The sequence below is a fragment of the Neoarius graeffei genome, chromosome 21 (assembly GCF_027579695.1).
Source record: "Neoarius graeffei isolate fNeoGra1 chromosome 21, fNeoGra1.pri, whole genome shotgun sequence".
Lineage (NCBI taxonomy): Eukaryota > Metazoa > Chordata > Actinopteri > Siluriformes > Ariidae > Neoarius > Neoarius graeffei.
The window spans coordinates 60,099,671-60,124,335 of NC_083589.1; the positions used below are offsets into that span (position 1 = coordinate 60,099,671).

The 24,665-nt window shown below is 41.4% G+C and overlaps 1 protein-coding gene across 2 annotated transcripts in view; it reads right to left on the reverse strand.

The window, feature by feature from the left end:
• plxna4 (plexin A4) overlaps positions 1-24,463 on the reverse strand; it is a 778,998-nt gene extending 754,535 nt beyond the window's left edge. Inside the window, exon 1 of one of the 2 annotated variants that reach the window (XM_060903436.1) lies at positions 23,696-24,463. The gene's annotated coding sequence lies outside the window, so the exon portion shown is untranslated. Of the gene's footprint in view, positions 1-22,446; positions 22,559-23,695 lie in introns of those variants that run through there. The other variant, XM_060903437.1, reaches the window with a different exon arrangement.
• Positions 24,464-24,665: the final 202 nt, after the last annotated feature.

Sequence of the window (24,665 nt, forward strand, 5' to 3'; positions counted from 1 at the left end):
CCCTCAAACACACACACACACACCTCAAACACACACACACACCACAGACACACAAACACACCCATCAAACACACACACACACACATACACACACACACACACACACACACACACTCAGGTTGAATAATGAGCAAATATTCCTAAAGTCATAGCTGGTTATGTTCTCGATTGTTCTCTCAACTCAAACCTCCAGCTCAGACTCATGCTGCCTTCTCGGCTGAAAGCTCTCAGAAATCCACATCATTTCGTACGAGGTTAAAATAGGTGTGTGTCCTGGTTGTGTGCGACAATAATGAGAGACAGGAAATCTATTTTCCACAAGAGTAACCAAATGGGCAAAGCGAGGCGTTTCATCAATCCATTGTGTCCTAATAGCTCTCTGAATTTAGCAGCAGCAGGAGATGAAGAGCAGAAGGACACACACGGAGGACTGACATTTGTGTCACTGTGTGTCAGTGTGTTAAACACTCACCAGCTCATACAGAAACATAAACATGGGCGGATTATTCTGTTTCTCTATCAGACACGGCATGGAATTATCTCGAATAATCCACTAGAAATGTCCACTCACAACCATAACCTATAAATATCAGCTCCAAGTTTAATCAAATTCCCTGAGAGAAATAAAACAGACATAATTACATTCCCGCATTGATTAAAAGATCACATGGACTCATTTGAAACCAAAATTCAAGCCTACAATGATGTGCAAAAGTTTATATACCCTTCGGATAAATTAAAGAAAGCTAATTCATTGTGTTAGGTATTCAGTTTTAAAGATCTTCCTTCATTATTACAAACAACAAAAAGGTAAATAGTGCATGTTAGGATGTTAATATTTTTAAAAATGTGCTAAAAAATTATCTAAAACTCATATGTAAGCTCTGGAGACTGAATGGGTTCAGTGGCTTTTTGAAATATTTTCAATATATTTTCTCGTTACTTCGTTTTCATTTGTATGTTGGCTTTTTAAATTATTTTTTAGATACATTCTCAAAATGTATAATAATATAATATTTTAGCTTTGTATTCTATTTTTTAGTATAAATTTGAAAAGAGAAATTAATTTTCCTATTTTTCATTTCACACAAAAAAAATCAGAGTGCAAAATTTTGTGGCTTTAAAATAATTTTCAAAATATTTTATCATAATTTTTAAATTTCCATCTTGTTCTGAGGGCGGCACGGTGGTGTAGCCACTGGTGTAGCGCTGTTGCCTCACAGCAAGAAGGTTCGGGTTCGAGCCCCGTGGCCGGAGAGGGCCTTTCTGCGCGGAGTTTGCATGTTCTCCCCGTGTCCGCGTGGGTTTCCTCCGGGTGCTCCGGTTTCCCCCACAGTCCAAAGACATGCAGGTTAGGTTAACTGGTGACTCTAAATTGAGCGTAGGTGTGAATGTGAGTGTGAATGGTTGTCTGTGTCTATGTGTCAGCCCTGTGATGACCTGGCGACTTGTCCAGGGTGTACCCCGCCTTTCGACCGTAGTCAGCTGGGATAGGATCCAGCTCACCTGCGACCCTGTAGAACAGGATAAAGTGGCTACAGATAATGAGATGAGATGAGATGAGATCAGATCTTGTTCTGAGACATACCCACATTTTACTTGTAAAAATGTTTTTAATTCTAGGTTGTTGTTTTTTTGTTTTTTGTTTTTTTTGCAAAAGTCTTAGGCACCCTATTCTTTGAATATAATCTTTGTTAGATTTTTATTTGATGATTTCTACATTATGGAGTCAGGGCAAAAACATTGCAGATTCCAAACATTAGTTTTGTCAGTATATTTATATGTCAGTAAAGAAAGCTGTATATTACATAAGACATACTCATCTCATCTCATACTTTCCAGATAAAAAAAAAACAAAAAACATTTCCTTATCAAACTGAACGCAGTGTACCTGAGACTATTATGTATTTTTTGCAAAAGTTCATCACACCAAATATTGACTTTGTTTCATTCATTACTGTTTACTGCTCTTTATCAGCTTGTGAACAGGCAAGGCAGGCAACTGCTTGGGGCCCCCTGGCCCAGGGGCCCCCTGAGAGTCGGGGCCTGAGGGCTTATTTATTTTGTTTTGTATTGTTTTTATTGTTCTTTACCATTGTATTTTCACATTTGGAATTTAAAAAACTTTGGTTTCATACATTTTACGTTGGTGTCAGATTATTTATAACATATTGGTGATGAACACTGGTCAGAAGGGCCCCCTGGAAATTTTTGCTTGGGGCCACAACAGACTCTAGAATCGCCTCTGCTCTTTATAGTATTTTTTAAATGTAGAAACATTTAATTTAATTATTTTTGAAAGCAATTTTTCTCTATACCATTTCTTTGCATGTGCCTTAGAACTTTATTTTCAATCCTTTTCTCTCAGTTTCACTTTTAAGATTGTTGTCTTATTACAGGATATATTCATATTTTAGTTAGAACACTGGGGGCACAAACTTTTACATTTCTGAAATTTTTTTTTCTAAATATTCTTTTCTGCTGACTTAGCTTTATGTTTTAGATTCATAGCTTTACAGTTTGGTATTTTAATCTTTCAAACACCATGGGAGGAGGGGGTACAAACTTTTGCACTCAACAGTAATAATATATATCGCACCTTAAAGGTCAGTTGCTGTATTTATGAGTTCATGACTCGTTACGCAGAGCAGGGACGAGAATGAAACCACAACAAGAAATAAATACAGCAGTCTTTATGACTCATGTGGTGATATTTATATATTTATGACTTAACAACCCGTAATCACACTAAATACCCATAACACACACTTACAGCTGTGGCATTTAATCAGGGAACATTTTATTCAAAGGCATCATTCATAGGGCTTCATAATACCTGCATAATCCTTTCATAGATATTCATAAAAGTGTATTTCAACTGTCATGAAGACTGCTTCCATCAGTTTTAATATCAAGTTGATATTAAACATGACAGCACCAAAGTGAAGCGACATAGATGTAGATTTTTGTGTTATGTCATGTTCCAGCCTGACTTTAGCATGTTATAACAAATGACTTTGTATCTTAGTGCACTTCTGGTATGTCAGTCATATAACAATGACGTTAAAGATACAGTAGAAATCTAATTTTTGACTAATTATAGTGCTGGAGAAAACATGCGTAACTCTGCCATTTCATTTTTATGATAATGTCATAAGTATTAATAAGCATCTTATAAGCAAAAATTAAAGAAGTGCATATTACTGAAGGGCTTAAAGGGCAGAGAAAACGTACAAAATGATTAGTGACTGTGAAAAACCATCCTTTATACCACTGTTATAGAACAGCTTTTCATCTCAATGTCTAATGTCATGTCATTGTAAAGTAAGTCAGCCTGAAAAGTGACATAACTCATTACAAATGAGTTATGTCACTTGATCCAGGTGTTATGTCAACTTGACATAAACATGATAAAAGTATCCTTTATATCAGCTGACACTTACTAGAATAAGCCTTTATAAATATTTATTCAGGTTTTTTGACACTTGTCACAATTGGCTTATGTTGGGGTTATGAAGTGCTATTATATTTCAACAAAAGTCTGTGTCGCTTGACTCAGGTGTTATGTCAATTTGACACAAAAATGATGAAAACATGATGAAACCCTAATGTCAGCTGACAGCCACTTGAATATGCTTAAATAAATGTTTATGCAGGATGGTACCAATTATCACAAATGACTTACGTAGATGTTATGAAGTGTTATAAACACTGCCCTTAAGTAAAGTGTAATGCATAATTGGTGCATTTAGACTAATACAGTATGTATGTATGTATGTATGTATGTATGTATGTATGTATGTATGTATGTATGTAACACATAACAGTAACAAGTATGGGTGACACTTTAATTAAGTTATTCAGGTTTATGCCAGTTGTCTCAAATGACTTATGTAGATGTTATGAAGTGATTATGAACACTATGAAGAAGTATTATGCATAATTGTTATTGTTATTACACTTTGAATTAATTGTTACAGTATGTAACAACATTAACACCTATGGGTAACACTTTACCTAAGAGTAGTGTTTATTCAGGTGTATGTCACTTGTAATTAATGGCTTGTGTAGGTGTCATGAAGGGTTATAATTACTATGTTTAACTAAAGCACTGTGCATAATTATGATTGCTATACATTTAGAACTAATCCTCTATGTAACAAGTATACAGTACTTAACACTTTACATAGGGCTAGTGTCTATGTAGGTTTATGCCAGTTGTCACAAATGACTTATGTAGATGTTACGAAGTGTTTATGGACACACTGTGAACAAGTATTACGCATAACTATTATTGTTATTGTGATTGTTATTACACTTTGAACTAACTCTTACAGTACGTAACAACATTACCACCTATGGGTAACACTTTACCTAAGAGTAGTGTTTATTCAGGTTTATGTCAGTTGTCATTAATGACTTGTGTAGGTGTCATGAAGGGTTATAATTACTATCTTTAACTAAAGTGTCCCCCATAATTATTATTGTTATACATTTAGAACTAATCCTCTATGTAACAAGTATACAGTACAGTATGTAACACTTTACTTAGGGTTAGTGTCTATGTAGGTTTATGCCAGTTGTCACAAATGACTTATGTAGATGTTATGAAGTGTTTTTTGGACACTGTGAACAAGTATTACACATAACTGTTATTGTTATTGTGATTGTTATTACACTTTGAACTAATACATACAGTATGTAACAACATTAACACCTATGAGTAACACTTAAGAGTAATGTTTATTCAGGTTTATGTCAGTTGTCATTAATGACTTGTGTAGGTGTCATGAAGGGTTATAATTACTATCTTTAACTAAAGTGTCCCCATAATTATTATTGATATATATATTTAGAACTAATTCTCTATGTAATAAGTATACAGTACAGTATGTAACACTTTACTTAGGGTTAGTATTGATGTAAGTTTGTCACAAATGACTTATGTAGATGTTATGAAGTGCTTATGAACACTGACCAAGTATTATGAATAATGTGATTGTTATTGTTTTTACACTTTGAACGAATACATACAGTATAATAACAACATTAACACCTATGGGTAGCACTTTACCTAAGAGTAGTGTGTATTTAGGCTTATGTCAGTTGTCATTAATGACTTGTGTAGGTGTTATGAAGGGTTATAACTACTATCTTTAACTAAAGTGTTACCCATAATTATTATTGTTATACATTTAGAACTAATCCTCTATATAACAAGTATATAGTACATAGCACTTAAGGGTTAGTGTCTGTGCAGGTTTATGCCAGTTGTCATAAATGACTCATGTAGGTGTTACGAAGCATCGCAAATACTTAAAACATTACTAATAATTGTATTTCTTCAGCAAATAATATATTTATTTGCACATTATACAACCCCGATTCCAAAAAAGTTGGGACAAAGTACAAATTGTAAATAAAAACGGAATGCAATGATGTGGAAGTTTCAAAATTCCATATTTTATTCAGAATAGAACATAGATGACATATCAAATGTTTAAACTGAGAAAATGCATCATTTAAAGAGAAAAATTAGGTGATTTTAAATTTCATGACAACAACACATCTAAAAAAAGTTGGGACAAGGCCATGTTTCCCACTGTGAGACATCCCCTTTTCTCTTTACAACAGTCTGTAAACGTCTGGGGACTGAGGAGACAAGTTGCTCAAGTTTAGGGATAGGAATGTTAACCCATTCTTGTCTAATGTAGGATTCTAGTTGCTCAACTGTCTTAGGTCTTTTTTGTCGTATCTTCCGTTTTATGATGCGCCAAATGTTTTCTATGGGTGAAAGATCTGGACTGCAGGCTGGCCAGTTCAGTACCCGGACCCTTCTTCTACGCAGCCATGATGCTGTAATTGATGCAGTATGTGGTTTGGCATTGTTATGTTGGAAAATGCAAGTTCTTCCCTGAAAGAGACGTCGTCTGGATGGGAGCATATGTTGCTCTAGAACCTGGATATACCTTTCAGCATTGATGGTGTCTTTCCAGATGTGTAAGCTGCCCATGCCACACGCACTAATGCAACCCCATACCATCAGAGATGCAGGCTTCTGAACTGAGCGCTGATAACAACTTGGGTCGTCCTTCTCCTCTTTAGTCCGAATGACACGGCGTCCCTGATTTCCATAAAGAACTTCACATTTTGATTCGTCTGACCACAGAACAGTTTTCCACTTTGCCACAGTCCATTTTAAATGAGCCTTGGCCCAGAGAAGACGTCTGCGCTTCTGGATCATGTTTAGACACGGCTTCTTCTTTGAACTATAGAGTTTTAGCTGGCAACGGCGGATGGCACGGTGAATTGTGTTCACAGATAATGTTCTCTGGAAATATTCCTGAGCCCATTTTGTGATTTCCAATACAGAAGCATGCCTGTATGTGATGCAGTGCCGTCTAAGGGCCCGAAGATCACGGGCACCCAGTATGGTTTTCCGGCCTTGACCCTTACGCACAGAGATTCTTCCAGATTCTCTGAATCTTTTGATGATATTATGCACTGTAGATGATGATATGTTCAAACTCTTTGCAATTTTACACTGTCGAACTCCTTTCTGATATTGCTCCACTATTTGTTGGTGCAGAATTAGGGGGATTGGTGAGCCTCTTCCCATCTTTACTTCTGAGAGCTGCTGCCACTCCAAGATGCTCTTTTTATACCCAGTCATGTTAATGACCTATTGCCAATTGACCTAATGAGTTGCAATTTGGTCCTCCAGCTGTTCCTTTTTTGTACCTTTAACTTTTCCAGCCTCTTATTGCCCCTGTCCCAACTTTTTTGAGATGTGTTGCTGTCATGAAATTTCAAATAAGCCAATATTTGGCATGAAATTTCAAAATGTCTCACTTTCAACATTTGATACCGGTATATTGTCTATATTCTATTGTGAATACAATATCAGTTTTTGAGATTTGTAAATTATTGCATTCCGTTTTTATTCACAATTTGTACTTTGTCCCAACTTTTTTGGAATCAGGGTTGTATCTATGCAACAACAACAACAACAACAACAACAACAACAAGTAAGGGTCACACTTTACTAAAGGTTGGTGTTTGTGTAGGTTTATGTCAGTTGTAATGAATGACTTATGTATATGTTATGTAGTTTTATTACATAAACACAACCCTTAAGTAAAGTGTTACCCATATTAGTTATTGTTGTTGCATATGTCTCATCTCATCTCATTATCTCTAGCCGCTTTATCCTGTTCTACAGGGTTGCAGGCAAGCTGGAGCCTATCCCAGCTGACTACGGGCGAAAGGCGGGGTTCACCCTGGACAAGTCGCCAGGTCATCACAGGGCTGACACATAGACACAGACAACCATTCACACCCACATTCACACCTACGCTCAATTTAGAGTCACCAGTTAACCTAACCTGCATGTCTTTGGACTGTGGGGGAAACCGGAGCACCCGGAGGAAACCCACGCGGACACGGGGAGAACATGCAAACTCCACACAGAAAGGCCCTCACCGGCCACGGGGCTCAAACCCAGACCTTCTTGCTGTGAGGCGACAGCGCGAACCACTACACCACCATGCTGCCCTGTTGCATATGTATTAATTGTAAATGTAATCAGTTATGAGTGCCAACTTAATCACCATTAAACTGTTATAATGCTACATAAGTGGGTATAACTTTTAAAACTGTTATCGTTTGCAATATCCATGCTGAGATTATAATCCTAATGATGCACTGCACAGCCCAACCAAGTTTGAGCAAAACTGCCAGAAAGCGCCCTGAGGCACACAGTTCGGGTCGTATTAGGGTTACTGCTGACAGACAGAGCACAGCGGACTCTTTGACAAGACCTGACCATGTGTGTTATGATGGAATGACTTGTACTGGTGATAAATCCTGCCAACATTAATCCCAGCTGTGTGTGCATGTATGCAGTCATTTCTTTTACCACTTTGGCATTACCTGGCTCTCAAACATGCCAAGTACTTGCTCTAACGGTTGCATGTCAGCTGGGTCATGAACACATCCCTGATATATATCCATGCGAGAAAAGCAGGAGGGTGGATTTGATGGCTTCACGCCGTCACAATTTCCTGAGGCAGAAGTTGCCTTGGCCGAGTGCCAGCTCTCGTCTCCTCCTCCAGGAGCATGGGAAGAAAGATAGCATGCCATTCTCTTTTCTATTTACCTTCTTCCCTCGCTCTGTTTGTCAGAGCCCTGTGGTGTAAACAAAGAAGCCTGTTTTCCAGCCATTTAAGAAAGGGAACATGGGCTTCTCGTAAGGCTGTGGATAATGTGGACATAATCCATTTCTCTCATTCTGCCCTTCATTATTCTCCCTCTCTCTCTCTCTCTCTCTCTCTCTCTCTCTCCCACTACAGTTTGCCAGGTAGTTCAATTTTATTTCCTACACACATTCACCTGATCACATTTCTCTCTTCTGAGCCAATCCTGCCCCCAGGCTCTCCAAAGGAAGGGTTGGCGAGGGCTCTGGGAAAGATCGCACCTTTGTCCTCAGGGACAAGTAATGGAAACAAGTGCAGACAAACTCAGCAAAGGTAGCTTGACATTTGACATTCACATAAAATCTGAGAAATGAATCTCATGTGTTAGTAGAGGAACTGATTTTAGGTTTGATAAATCTGAGTAGGTGGCACGGTGGTGTAGTGGTTAGCACTGTCTTCTCACAGCAAGAAGGTTCTGGGTTCGAGCCCAGTGGCTGACGAGGGCCTTTCTGTGTGGAGTTTGCATGTTCTCCCCATGTCTGTGTGGGTTTCCTCTGGGTGCTCCGGTTTCCCCCACAGTCCAAAGACATGCAGGTTAGGATAATTGGTGGCTCTAAATTGACTGTAGGTGTGAATGGTTGTGTGTCTCTATGTGTCAGTCCTGCGATGACCTGGCAACTTGTCCAGGGTATACCCTGCCTCTCGTCCATAGTCAGCTGGGATAGGCTCCAGCTTGCCCGCAACCCTGCATAGGATAAGCGGTTATAGATAATGGATGGAAATCTGAGTATCTGATTCCAAGAGAATCGACTGCAGAAGAAATGATCTACTATATCAACTATATGGAGTTCTACAGGACCTTCTGTAGTATGGAGTCATTCGTTCATTCTTCATTCAACACTTTATCCTGGTTAGGGTCATGGTGATTCCAGAGCCTGGCTTGGAAACACTTGGTGCAAAGCAGGAATACACCCTAGATGGTACCATGCAAACACTCGTTCAGACCGAGGACCAATTTACAGTCATCAATCCAACTGGAGGTTTTGGAAATAGAGAGGATACCAAAGGCAACTTCGCTTTGAAACTGATAATCAGTGAACATGTTTCATAGCCTCTGAGAAACAAAAGGGTTTCTCAAGACTTAAGGGTTCTAGCTTCTTAAATAGGATCCAAATTGGACTGCTTTGAAAGGGTTTGAAAGGGAACACCTTCCCCTTAACACGAGCTTGATGATTCTGTCAAGCCTGAGCATTTAAAGATGGATTTTGATCAGTTTTATGAGAGCCTATCCTCACTCTCATTCACGTGTACCTTGCAAAATGACAGCAGCTTGTGATGCGTGTCCAATGGAAGCTCGAACGAGGGAGAACGGTTCTTATCTGGACGCCAGTGTGAGGATTCAACATGTCTGGCGTATGCAGCAATATGACAGCTGTGATTATCTCAAGGCATGGCTGCTGAAATTCCACTGAATCACTTGCCTATGATGATACCACTCAAAATTACTGACTGAACAAGACTGATGTGTTTTTGTCTACATCGGAACATGTGACAACAGGTTTTCTCACAGTCTGGGAGGCCACTTATGCTACCCAAGTTATTATTATGATTATAATTTGTGGCCAATTAGACCAGGTTGATATAAACCGTTGTCATAGGCAATACCTCATTTGCGGCTAAAAACATAACCTGCCATGGACTATTAGGTGGGGGAGAAGTTCATGACACTAACAGGGTATGTTTCCATGGAAATACCTTTCAGTATGAATTTAGCAAATGCTTGATATGAAGCTTGATATTAGTTCTATATACTCATATTTTCTTACATGAGACACGGTGGTGCAGTGGGTCGCGTTACCAGCTCACAGCTCCAAGGTCCCTGACTCGATCCTACATTCAGGCTCAGGCTTGAATGAAGCATCATGTCTATGTTCTCATTCAGAGATCCAAGTAGGACCAATTACAAAAAAAAAGCTCATTTATGTTCAATGTTAAATCCATATACGTATTTATGTTCTCTGTACTCTGTGTTCATTTTGTCCAGATTTGTGCACATTTTATGAAAGCTTACAGATACAGATGAAGCAGAGCAGTACCACTGGAAATCGTGGAGGCAGTGTAGATAATAGTTCAAGTGAGACATGTCAAAGTCAAAGTCCTTCCCGTGTCAGGACCTGGTCTTCCTAGGCAGTTTCCCGTCCCAGTACTAATCAGGCCCTTAAGGCACATTGGGTGGTGCTGATCTCCGCTTCTATAGTCCTCGGCCTCTCACCTATACAGCTAGGGTTAGAGCGGGGGGCTGGTCCTCTGGTAACCACGACAGTTTGGCTCCCCAGGCATGCCTTGCCAGACGGCAGTAGGTACGGTTTTTGTGCTGATCTTTGGTATGATCCAGCCACGAGTAGAACTCACAATCAAGAGGCGGACATACTAACTAGGCTAGCTCGTGGTACCAAGCGAGACATGAAGAAGACATTTTAAAATGGTGGAACTTTGAGAAGAGGTTATGTGATTTAGTAAGAAATTTTACTTGACATGTACCACCATCTACAACACTGCCATGCTCTTGCCTGTTTCTTAACAGGTACATGATTACGACCTCCTCCACCATCGCCGTGTTTGTCATTGCCAGAAATGTTTGACTCTGAGCTGTCCATCACTCGTGGATGTATTGTTTAACATCTATGCCAACATAAAGGATGCATGGAAGTATCTGGGCAGTGATGGTTACATTACGTTCCTTCCCCTTGAAGTCCATCTCATGTCAGTGCCTGGTATTCCCGGGCAGTCTCCCACCAAGTATTAACCAGGTTAAGGCACATTGGGTGGCGCCAATCTCCATAAACCTTCAGCCTCATGTCTATTATATAGCTAGGGTTACAGTGGGGGCCTGGTCCTCTGGTAACCGCGAGAGTTTGACGCCCTACTCTCATCTGTATTGCGGCGTGCCTCGTCAGATGGTAGTAGGCAGTGTTGTAGTTGAATCACTAAACCTCAAGTCCGAGTTCAGTCTCGAGTCCCCAGTGTTCAAGTCCGAGTCAAGTCCAAGTCATTAAAGAAAATTTCGAGTCGAGTCCAAGTCTGACACAGCTGTCACACACGCACACTCTTGAAATATAAATATAAATATCTTATGCCAAATTATTATGGCATGTTATAAAAAATTTAAGAAAAACTCCAAGTCCTCGTCTCCAATTTATGAGTCTGAATGCAGTTAATGCATGAGTCTGAGTCCAAGTCCGAGTCATCAGTGCTCAAGTCCAAGTCAAGTCATGAGTTCTTAAAATTAGGGCACAAGTTGGACTCGAGTACTACAAGCCTGGTAGTGGGTACCATTTTTATGATATTCTTTGGTATGACCTGACCAGGAGTAAAACTCACGATCTCCTGGTTGAGAGGCGGACATGCTAACTACACCAACTTGCCAGTTATGTATGGTTTTTTGCACATAAAGGGAGCGTCAAGAACTATGGAGAAACGCTTTGCTGAGACACTTTTGAAACTTGTCCATTGACTTGAAAAGGAAGTTGCCTCAGTGTACATTTGTATATTTACACAAAGTTCAGAAGAAATGTAATTCTATTTTGAACTTAAGGCACAGTGGTGCGCCAGGAAGCGTTGCTGCTTCACAGTGCCAAGATTCCCAGTTCAGTTTTGCAGTTCTCTGAAAATATACCAGTTGGTCTATTAGCTACGCTAAATCATCCTAGGCTTGAATGTGTGCATAATGTTCGACAATATCCTGCCGTCTCATCCTGGGAGTATTCCCGTCTCACGCCCAGTGTTCCCGGGATTGGCTCTGGATCCACCCGAGTAGCATAAAGCGTTTACAATGATGGATTAATTGATTAATTAATGAATATTTCTCACTTTCATCCAGGAGTCTGATACAATGACTGCATGTCTTTCCCTCTCGCTCTCATCACATTTCACATTTACCTTCAGTACTAAAATTAGACCTAAATCCATTGTGATGATCCCGAGCAGCGATTTATGCAGCCTGTCATGAGCAATCAAACGCTTTCTTGCGTCTGAAAGAAAACTAATTTATTACTTGTCATGCACGGCTCAGACGAGACAAACATAAAGCTGGAGCGCTGGGATGTTTATTTCGAGGTGATTTTCTGGGCTTTACTGATGTGACGATCAGAGAGACTATACAGGAAAATGCCACACTGCAAAAGAAAGAAAAAGAAGGACAACATCCAGCTTTCTCCTCCAGCTTTCTCCTCAGAAATATTATAAGGTATTTACATTAGTGCTGTCAAAAATGTCGTGTTATTAACACGTTAACTTGACTCAATTTTAATGGCGATAATTATTTTATCGCGAGATTAACGCTCTGTGACATGATGTAGGTTTTTCATAAGCTTTTGAAACTGCCAGGAACTTGGAACAGAGACTTTGCTTAGAAAAATGATAGCAGCTAGACTGTAATGTCACGCCCCGCACAGCCAGAGTCCTCTGCCCTCCCCCGAAGAGCCACGGTGCTCGGCTTAGGTTTCGTTTTCCCATCGGCGGCTCCAGCCCGACTTTGCAGTGGCTGTGACAAGACGTGTTATGCTCTGCAATAAAAAAAAAAAACATTGGTACAACCAGTGTTCGAACTATGCTGATATTTTCGGGGGGTCCCTTTTTTTCCCTTGGGGGGGGGGGGTGCTTGTGCTTGTCTCAGAGCGCGGATCTCCATCGCGCGCTCACTTCGGATATGCAAATGCTTCCCGTTACACACGATTGCTATGTCAATAAACATCATTTTGCCAATATTTTAGAGACCCCCCAACATTTCCCAAATTATGTTTTCAAGGGATCTCATGTCTGTTTCAGAGGATCTCGGATCCCCCGAGTACCCCCGTAGTTCGAACGGTGAGCAAGCCCATTCACTTTTTTATGCTGATAAGAGAATTACAATGGTTTTTCATGTGACAAAAATGTGCGATTAAATTGCGATTAATCGCGAGTTAACTATGACAGTCGCGACATTAATCGCGATTAAATATTTTAATCGCTTGACAGCACTAATTTACATTATAAACAGCAACACACTAAATTCATAAGACGCATCTTCTGTGTTGTTTTTACGACGATAACCCAATCACTCAGGAACTAAGTGACACACATCTGACACACAACCACTGTGTACAGTACAGATATATTCACCTCATACAGGCAAAGAATATACGTACACACAGAGAGAAAAAGGACGAGCAGACGACGTCCTGACGCTGTCCTGAGGGAATTAAACACTCTGATGGGATACACACAAGATTGATATACACACATGGTTTATAAAGCAAAAGTAAGAAGTGGCAAATACACTGTTTAACAAGACAACGTCCAAGCTAGAATAAACATAACAGACGAGAGTGTAACTAAGCAAAACGCACACACACACTATTGGGATACCCTTGTGTTGTTGTCGCAACATCATCATCACAACAGCTGCACTAGAAACAGTTTCACTTCACACACACACACACACACACACACACACACACACACACACACACGCACTACTGGGATACCCTTGAGTTGTTGTCGCAACATCATCATCACAACAAATGCATTAGAAACAGTTTCACCACACACACACTTTTTTTTCACTAGCGCTGTAGATCTAGCAGATTCTCATTAACTACAACATAACAAAAATTGATTTTCCTTCCACGCGTAATCCTGTCAGGGTGTTTGGCATTAAACCCTTTTTACATTGAACACATATCTGGTCAAAGCTCGTCTCAGCTCCGGTACAATTACATTTCAACACGGCGCTGTTTGTTTACTCATCAAACTGGCATCCACTTGGGATACGCTGTCTACTCCAGAACTATTGGCACCCTTACTAAACAGGGTTAGAAGACGTAATGAGTAAATATCTGTGCTTCTCTTAATACCTGAACACACTGACAGTCTGAGAGAAACCGAACCTTGTGTCACAATTATTGGTTTCATGACAGCCAATAAAACATCACTAACTCTCCTATAATGGGTGATGAGATTGGAGAATACGTCACGAGGATCTGAGAGTACTCTTTAATACAGAGTCTCTCCAAAACCCCAAGTTTTCATCAAGTATTTGGAAAAAAATTATCTCATCTCATTATCTCTAGCCGCTTTATCCTTCTACAGGGTCGCAGGCAAGCTGGAGCCTATCCCAGCTGACTACGGGCGAAAGGCGGGGTACACCCTGGACAAGTCGCCAGGTCATCACAGGGCTGACACATAGACACAGACAACCATTCACACCCACGGTCAATTTAGAGTCACCAGTTAACCTAACCTGCATGTCTTTGGACTGTGGGGGAAACCGGAGCACCCGGAGGAAACCCACGCGGACACGGGGAGAACATGCAAACTCCACACAGAAAGGCCCTCGCCGGCCCCGAACCCAGGACCTTCTTGCTGTGAGGCGACAGCGCTAACCACTACACCACCGTGCCGCCCGGAAAAAAAATATTATAAAACATAAAGTTTAGATCATATCATATGAAGCCTATTCGTTGTTGACTCCTCTGTAATGTAGCCTGGCGTATTTAATGTAGCACTGTTTTACAATGTTATGATCACCTTTTTGTCACTTTTGGTCACTTTATTCACATCACATCACAATCATCTCCTTATACTGTACAATAATATTACTATTTGGTACAATCTTTTCATTTGCATACACTATTATTCTTATTTAAAGTGAGACGGCCTTTCGATTTCATAAACTCGGTGAAATTTAGATCCGTCTGAAATGTGGTGATTGTGATATTATGTTTATTTCTGTGATATCTCACAAAATATCAGGCCATTCTGTGGCTGGGAAGTTATTTAATTTGACGGGATTAAAGCAAATAATGTGCATGAAATCGTTCGCCTGGTGCAGTCAAGCAGACAGAGGAAGTCCGTGTGTGCATGCGCAGGTTTACCTTCTTCTTCTTTTGGGTTTTACAGCAGCTGGCATCCACAGTGTTGCATTACTGCCATCTACAGGTTTCCCTTTGAGCGTGCACTGACAGTTCCATCATTCTGTCGCTAAACGAACAGCTGATCACACCGAGGTGCTCGCTGACCACCGATATTTATTAGTTTGGTCCTGCGTTTCCTTTCCTTCGTATATAACGTAATGTTTTTTCTTCTCGCTTTCTTTCCGTTACTGTAGTATTTAACATTATTTAAAGTTTCATTCGCACACTCACGCACTCTCTTACCATGACTTTAGTCACAGTCTCTATCTAGTTTTATATTATATATATATATATATATATATATATATATATATATATATATATATATATATATATGAGTGATTCCATGCTTATGGGTACTGAAATGGGGACATGAACTTATTCACCTAAAACCATTTCTTTTTTTACCATCAGGTCACAAAACATGTAATCTTTAATGAATGATATGTTAAAAGATAACTTTAATTTTCTGAGATGTAATAAAAACATATTTATATGCCAAAGTCAAGCCTATGAGTTCCAAAATGATGTCTGTTACATTACTTCTGTTACGATTGTCCATCTCGCGTCTGTTACAAATTAATTACAATCTAGCTATATACCATGTTAATCTTATTGAAAGAATGTGTATGTTTATTCTACTACACATGCTTATTAATTATATTTGCTAAAACATCACCTTCCTATGTTTCAAAAAGTAATTCTACATTGTTAAAATTGAGAATATATATGTCCACAACACTTCTGTTCCGTTCTGACATTGGCATATAAATATGTTTTTATTACATCTCAGAAAATTAAAGTTATCTCTTAACATATCATTCATTAAAGATTACATGTTTTGTGACGGGGCGGCACGGTGGTGTAGTGGTTAGCGCTGTCGCCTCACAGCAAGAAGGTCCTGGGTTCGAGCCCCGGGGCCGGCGAGGGCCTTTCTGTGTGGAGTTTGCATGTTCTCCCCGTGTCCGCGTGGGTTTCCTCCGGGTGCTCCGGTTTCCCCCACAGTCCAAAGACATGCAGGTTAGGTTAACTGGTGACTCTAAATTGAGCGTAGGTGTGAATGTGAGTGTGAATGGTTGTCTGTGTCTATGTGTCAGCCCTGTGATGACCTGGCGACTTGTCCAGGGTGTACCCCGCCTTTCGCCCGTAGTCAGCTGGGATAGGCTCCAGCTCACCTGCAACCCTGTAGAAGGATAAAGCAGCTACAGATAATGAGATGAGATGAGATGTTTTGTGACCTGATGGTAAAAATAAGAAATGGTTTTAGGTGAATTTTTAAAAATAAGTTCATGTCCCCATTTCAGTACCCATAAGCGTGGAATCACTCATATATATATATATATATATATATATATATATATATATATATATATATATATATATGTGTGTGTGTGTGTGTGTGTGTGTGTGTGTGTGTGTATACAGTGCCTTGCAAAAGTATTCATCCCCCTTGGTGTTTGTCCTGTTTTGTTGCATTACAAGCTGGAATTAAAATGGATTTTTGGAGGGTTAGCACCATTTGATTTACACAACATCCCTAGCACTTTAAAGGTGCACATTGTTTTTTATTCTGACACAAACAATAATTAAGATGAAAAAACAGAAATCTGGAGTGTGCATAAGTATTCACCCCCTTTTGTATGAAACCCCTAAATAAGAGCTGGTCCAGCCAATTCACTTCATAAGTCACATAATGACTTGATTAAGATCCACCTGTATGCAATCAAAGTGTCACATGATCTGTCACATGATGTCTGTATAAATCCACTTGTTCTGGAAGGACCCTGACTCTGCAACACTACTAAGCAAGCAACATGAAAACCAAGGAGCCTCCAAACAGGTCAGAGACAAAGTTGTGGAGAAGTATAGATCAGGGTTGGGTTATAAAAAAATATCCCAAACTTTGAATATCCCACAGAGCTCCATTAAATCCATTATAGCAAAATGGAAAGAATATGGCACCACTATAAACCTGATAAGAGAAAGCCCCGCCCACCAAAACTCACAGACCAGGCAAGGAGGGCATTAATCAGAGATGTAACAAAGACACCAAAGAGAACGCTGAGGGAGCTGCAGAGATCCACAGCGGAGATGGGAGTCTCTGTCCATAGGACCACTTTAAGCCGTACACTCCACAAAGAGGGGCTTTATGGAAGAGTGTCCAGAAAAAAGTCATTGCTGAAGAAAACACATTTGGAGTTTGCCTGACAGCATATGGCAGACTCCCCAAACACATGGAAGAAGATTCTCTGGTCAAATGAGACAAAAATTGAACTTTTTGGCCATCATGGGAAACGCCATGTGTGGCACAAACCCAACACTCTGAGAACACCATTCCTACAGTGAAGCATGGTGGTGGCAGCATCATGCTGTGGGGATGTTTTTCATCTGCAGGGACAGGAAAGCTGGTCAGGACTGAAGGAAAGATGGATGGCACTAAATACAAGGCAATTCTGGAGGAAAACCTGTTTGAGTCAGCCAGAGGTTTGAGACTGGGACGAAGGTTCACATTCCAGCAGGACAATGACCCTAAACATACTGCTAAAGCTACACTGGAGTGGTTTAAAGGGAAGCATTTAAATGTCTTGGAATGGCCTAATCAAATCCCAGACCTCAATCTAATTGAGAATCTGTGGCATAACTTGAAGATTGCTGCACACCAACGCAGCCCGTCTAACTTGAAGGAATTGGAGCAGTTTTGCCTTGAGGAATGGGCAAAAATCCCAGTGGCTAGATGTGCTAAGCTAATCGAGACATACCCCAAGAGACTTGCAGCTGTAATTGTAGCAAAAGATGGCTCTACAAAGTATTGACTTGGGGGGGAATACTTACGTACACTCCAGATTTCTGTTTTTTCATCTTAATTATTGTTTGTGCCACAATAAAAAAAACAATGTGCACCTTTAGAGTGGTCGGCATATTGTGTAAATCAAATGGTGGTAACCCTCCAAAAATCCATTTTAATTCCAGCTTGTAATGCGACAAAACAGGACAAACACCAAGGGGGATGAATACTTTTGCAAGGCACTGTGTATGTATATATATATATATATATATATATATATATATATATATATATATATATATATTTCCCAGTGAGAGATGAATAAAGTTTCTCTCATCTTACCTTATCTTCATACAACCTTCAAGTGTTCCTTATAAGGAAAATTACATTATGGTTCTATATGGGGTGGCACGGTGGTGTAGTCGTTATCACTGTTGCCTCACAGCAAGAAGGTTCTGGGTTCGAGCCCAATGGCCAGCGAGGGCCTTTCTGTGCGGAGTTTGCATGTTCTCCCCGTGTCCGCGTGGGTTTCCCCCGGGTGCTCTGGTTTCCCCCACAGTCCAAAGACATGCAGGTTAGGATAATTGGTGGCTCTAACTTGACCGTAGGTGTGAATGTGAGTGTGAATGGTTGTGTGTCTCTATGTGTCAGCCCTGTGATGACCTGGCAACTCGTCCGGGGTGTACCCCGCCTCTCACCCATAGTCAGCTGGGATAGGCTCCAGCTTGCCTGCTGGAATTACGGATAATGGATGGTTGGATGGATGGATGAGTTCTATATAGACATCTACAACTCTGATAAATGTGAATTCAATCAATCAATCAATCAATCAATCAATCAATCAATCAATGTACAGTCTGAGTAAAACCTTGGCTGTAATATATGCTGTGTTTCTATGAAAGGAAATAATCATAAAATACAAATTTACTTGTAATTAAGCACCTTGACATGTAATTCAAAGCAGCACTAAATTGAGGTCGTGATTCTGAATGTATATTGATTATTTTCACATTTAAAAGTGGCCAAGTTAGGGCATCGGTTAAAATACGTGTATGCCGCCATATCCATCTGCACCGCAATAAGAATACTGTGAAAAGTCAAAATGAGGCTGCGAGGTTGTTGTTGCTGAAGCCGGATCCAGGTGAGATCCCTTTTAGCCTTTTAAACCTGTAGTTTCGCTACTTTGAACTGGGATCATTGTTTCCTCGTCACTGCTACATTCCATGTTATTGAGAATGCTTTACTTTTGGCTTCTTGCATGTGTTAAAGTTAGCGGTAGAGTGATTTTATAGTCTATATGGACTACGGTGTATGACTCACTCACTCATTCACTCATTAACTTTCGAGATAAACATATACATGCGTACTCCCATGGGAAGCAACTCTGATGTCATGATGGCTGCACCAGTTGAATGAAAGAGTTCTTTATAAATTACACATTTTCTCTATGTTTATTCCACTTTAGACACATAAAAACATTCCAGAAACACGGTCCTAGAATTTATACAGTGACTAGAATTCGGTTAGTTTACAGTTATCATCATTTGCTTTAATTTGAAATTGCGAACTCAAAAAAGAATGGAGACGCTACCTTTTTGAAAAAAGAGCGCACTATAACGAGATGAGAGAACGCAGCTTTAATCGCAGAACATCTCTCAAAGGAAACTCAGCAAAATGAAAACATCATTTCTATTTTGTGCAACCCAGCTTTTGTGACTCTGCTTTCCTAAACATGAACCAACACGACTTCTGTTGCAGATCGTCCATAACAGTTTATCAAAACACATGCGTTTATGAAAATGATTTCGCTGAAGGCAGCTCATTGGACCACTACGCTGTTAGAAGAAAGAGGACATTCGTAGATTTTTCAGTTTAGTTACCCTTTCTTTTCTGATTCGTAAAATAATTATGAGAATTATACGATTAATGATGACTGCACAGAGAAGTATGTGTTTATTTTCCCTGCAACAAATAGCAAATATCTGAGGCTCTACGAAGCATAAACACTTTGAGTCACATTATTTATGGAGAATCATAAACTAATCAGTAATGGCTAAGGATTTAAAAGGTAACTGTTGTCACTATTCAGTCATGTTCGTGTTAGTGGTTTATCTGGATCTTCGTAAACAGCAAATATTACATTTGCTGGGTCTATGGATTTTAGTTCAATACCCCTGGCGATCCCGGGGCCATTGACTGCTCACAAGCATGTCTGATATTCCAGCTATTCAAGGTCGAGACCTTTAGTGAGGGTGTAAAGCTGTGAAAAATGTTAAAATGTTAAATCGAATACTGGGTGTGTGATTAATCTTTAGAGAGTCAGTGATGGGCCTCATGATTCGGCGACACACAACACACAAGCACATGGATTAAGCCAGGTCACATGAAATCATATCATAAAATCTGACTCTCTCTCTCTCTCTCTCCGCACACACACACACAATGAAAGCAGAAGCTCACAGTCACAGCTGATCTGCCAGAGTGCTTGAGTTTACAGCTTATTATACCACTCACAGGTGAAATGCTGAGTGTCTAAGTCTCTCTTAATCACACACACACACACACACACACACACACACACACACACACACACACACACACACACACACACACACACTGCATGCACAGTAGGACCAATTACTTGACTTCCAGTGTCAACACCAGATATTTAACAGTGCGTTAAAAGCAACTAGGAGTGAGCCGTTGAGCCAGTTCCAGCCACCTAAACCACAGAGAGAGAGAGAGAGAGAGAGAGAGAGAGAGAGAGAGAGAGAGAGTTCATCTTCAGTGCAAGTACAAGTCAAACCCAAAAACCAAGCACATGCCCTTATGGATTTCTATAGAAAGGTTCTCCATCATGAACCCTAAATGAATAGATGCTGTGAAACTGCCATTGACTATCATCATGTCCGTAAACATCGCCTGTGACGAGTCTGTAAGCTTTACAGTGCTTTTCTACAGCAGGTTTGTATCAGAACCAGTGACATGAACTATGTAGAAGAAGAAACCTTTATTCATCACATGCACACTTCAAGCACAGTGAAATTCATCCTCTGCATTTAACCCATCTGAAGCAGTGAACACACGCACACACTCAGAGCAGTGGGCAGCCACACCAGAGCGCCCGGGGCGCAGTCAGGGGTTCGGTACCTCGCTCAAGGGCACTTCAGTCCAAAGCCGCTCCACATTAACCTAACTGCATGTCTTTGGATTGTGGGGGAAACCGGAGCACCCGGAGGAAACCCACGCAGACACGGGGAGAACCTTGCAAACTCCACACAGAAAGGCCCTCGCCGACCGCTGGGTTCGAACTCGGAACCTTCTTGCTGTGAGGCGACCGTGCTAACCACTACACCACTGTGCCGCCCAGCAAGAACAACCAAATCATGACTATAATCATATAATACATGTATAATAATCAGGACTGGGCTGATTTATTAGGGCATGCTGTTTGCTGGGGTGTCATTTTCATCTCCACTTATGAATACCTAAATGATATGAGGCTGGCTTGATGTTAAGCCCAACAAGAGTGTTTGTATCAGCTAGGAGTTCAGAAAGCTAGTGGTCAATATTTTCCTACATTACTGTAATACAGCTAGGTACTGTTGCTCTAAAGGTCCTGTTGAAAAATATCCATATGACTCCGTTTTGATTCATTTGATTCATTGGATGCTCAGGATCGAGAGAGAGAGAGAGAGAGAGAGAGAGAGAGAGAGAGAGAGAGAGAGAGAGAAACAATTGGCAGAGAGAGAGAGAAAGAATGAGAGAAACAGAAACAATTGACAGAGAATTACAGATAGATAGATAGATAGATAGATAGATAGATAGATAGATAGATAGATAGATAGATAGATAGATAGATAATTTGCAGAGAGAGAGCAAGAGAAACAATTGACAGAGAATGAGAGAGAGAGAAAGAGAGAAACAATTGACAGACAGACACAGAGGGAGAGAAACAATTGGCAGAGAGTGACAGAAAGAAAGAATGAGAGAGACAGAAACAATTGACAGAGCGAATGACAGAAAGACAGAGAGAGAGAGAGAGAGAGAGAGAGAGAGAGAGAAACACGAATGGGATTCGCCTATGATTGAGAGTCGATTCCATTTGATTCGTTCAAAAGGAATCGATTCGTTGAGAGAATCGACAGCGGGAAGGAATCATTCCGGCTGCGTCCCAAACCGCATGCTACTGTAGCTTACTAAAGAGTGCGTAAGAAAAGTACGCCACCTTTAGGAACCAGAGAGTGCAGGTAGAATAGTCTTAGATAGATAGATAGATAGATAGATAGATAGATAGATAGATAGATAGATAGATCCTCATTATGCACAATGACATCAGGACCCGTGGCGCATAACAGGTTTATGAAGATTCATTCACTCATATCCGTGCAAGAAGCGTGTCTGTTAAATCACTGACCATTTCTACACACATTCTACACTAATTCTACACACATTCTACACTAATTCTACACATATTCTGCACACATTCTACACTAATTCTGCACACATTCACCTTTTTCCAACTTCCGACTTTTCCGTCCTGTGGTTTGCTGTTTGAATGTCAGCACACAGACCTCACAGTGCCATAACTTCTGAACTTCCCAAACCCCTGCAGGATCCCGGACTCGAATCCGTGACAGGAAATGAGAGCAGAAACGCGCGTGCACTTGCTGCGAGTGTTATAAAGCTCGAGTCCCTCCCTGCGCGCCAAGTGCCGGTTTAAAGCTGCTGCGCGTGCACTCCGTATCCCCGGTGTGGCTTTCACACACAGTGTGATCAGATAAACCCCGTCGGACCCTGCTCCAGCACTGCAGCTGCTTATTCCGCACTGGGCTGTTTATTATTTTTATGTTTTATTTTCTCTCTCATTGCGCTCGGTGCGGTGTTCTACCGAAAAGCGCGCGCGAACAACACCAGAACGCATGGAATGAATGAATTAATGAATGAATTAATAAAATAAATGCAAGCCATTTTCACCCCTAAAACTTCACCCTCACAGCAGCCGTGACGTGTTTGTTTCCTGGGTGTGTAGTGTGTCCTACATGCTCAGGCTGGGCAGAATGAACCAGGGTGTATTTGCTATCTCGTGGTCACAGGAAGTCGGGTTCTGCACCTGACACTGAACGTGCACCATTTAATTCTTCATGATATCATCAGCCAGTCACTAGAACAGGACTGAATCAGAATGTGTCTGTGACAGAGGAACTTGCTCAGGGAGGAAGGTGTGAAGGCCGGCGGTGCTGCGCGTCTCTGGAAAATGCCGCATCGGTGCTGAAAGGTGAGGAGCATCTTCTCAGACTCAACTCCGCAGCACCAGGCTTCTGCTGGAGAGAAACCCTGCCTGCACGCGCATCACCGCAGTTGCACTCGAGGAACGCGCGTTTTGGGGGGGGGGGTTCTGTGCACGAGTAATGGCCATGATGATGATGATGATGATAAGTTCACATTCAGATCACCAGTACTACAAAATTGTGCGTGAAAACGTGCTCAATCAGGTAACGGATGAAGCGTGCGCGTGTCCGTGTCCCTCTCTCTCTCTCTCTCTCTGGGCGCGGATGGTGCAGTGCTCTCCTCTCCCGCAGCGCTCCCGCATGCACAGCCGCACAGGGGGGAGAAATCTCTATCTCTCTATCTATATCTCTCTATCTACATTATAAATAAGTAGCTTCCAGCAGCATCCGCGTGCCCGTGCGCTAAAAGAGCAGAGAGAGATCATGGAAAGAACTGATGAGGAATCGGTGCGTAAATCTCTGATCTCTTACCTGTGCTGCGGGTTTGGACTCCAGCACCACCACCAGTACCAGCACCAGCACTAGAACCAGAACCTCTCCCTCTCCTGCTCCAGCTGTAGTCGCAATCGCAGTCGCGTGCACGCTGCGGATAGATAGAGACAGACAGAGGGAGCAGAGGCGCACAGCAAACCAAACTCCTCGACACTTTTTTTTTTTTTTTTTTTTGGTTGATGAATTCAGCAAAACCAAACGCAAGCAATTCCACAAACGTCGTCACGGAATTGAAAGAAAGAAAGAAAAAATTCCCAGCCGTTTTAAATTCCGCCTGAGTGCGAGGCGCGCGCCCGGTGTTTCCGCAGCAACTTTTCTGCAGCTGCTTCTGTTCTTTTCAAGCCGCACTCTGACTGCTGCTGCTGCTGCTGAGGCTCATGATGCTCATGGTGATGATGAAGGTGCTGATGATGATGATGAGTGCCATCGCAGATCCGTGCACGGTTTAGAGAAATGGCCGCGTCCGGAAACTCCGACGTTTCTCCTTCTCTCTCTCTCTCTCTCTCTCTCTCTGGGCTCCACGGGAAACACGCGCACACACGCGCACACACGCACTACCGGGCAGATCCGCGAGACAAACCAAAGACAGCGAAAAAAAAGGAGAGACGAGCGCGTGCGTCTTTCCAGAGTTTGCCGTTTGGCGGCTGAGTCCAAAGTGACCGGAGACTGCTCTCCTCTCAAACACCCTCCTCCTCCTCCTCCTTCTTCTTCTCCTCCTCCTCCGGACTCTGTGTGTGTGTGTGTGTGTGTCACAGTATGTATGCGTGTGTACGCGCGCGCGCTCGCGGTGCCACTGATTGGCCTAATTGTAAAAGAATTGCGCGCGCGCTGTGTGTGTGTGTGTGTGTGTGTGTGTGTTAGCGCAGAGGCTCGCCGGTTTCTCGGTGAATCCTGGACGTGACGCTCACCGCGGCTCCTCCAACGGGTTTCTGGAAACGGGTTAAATTTA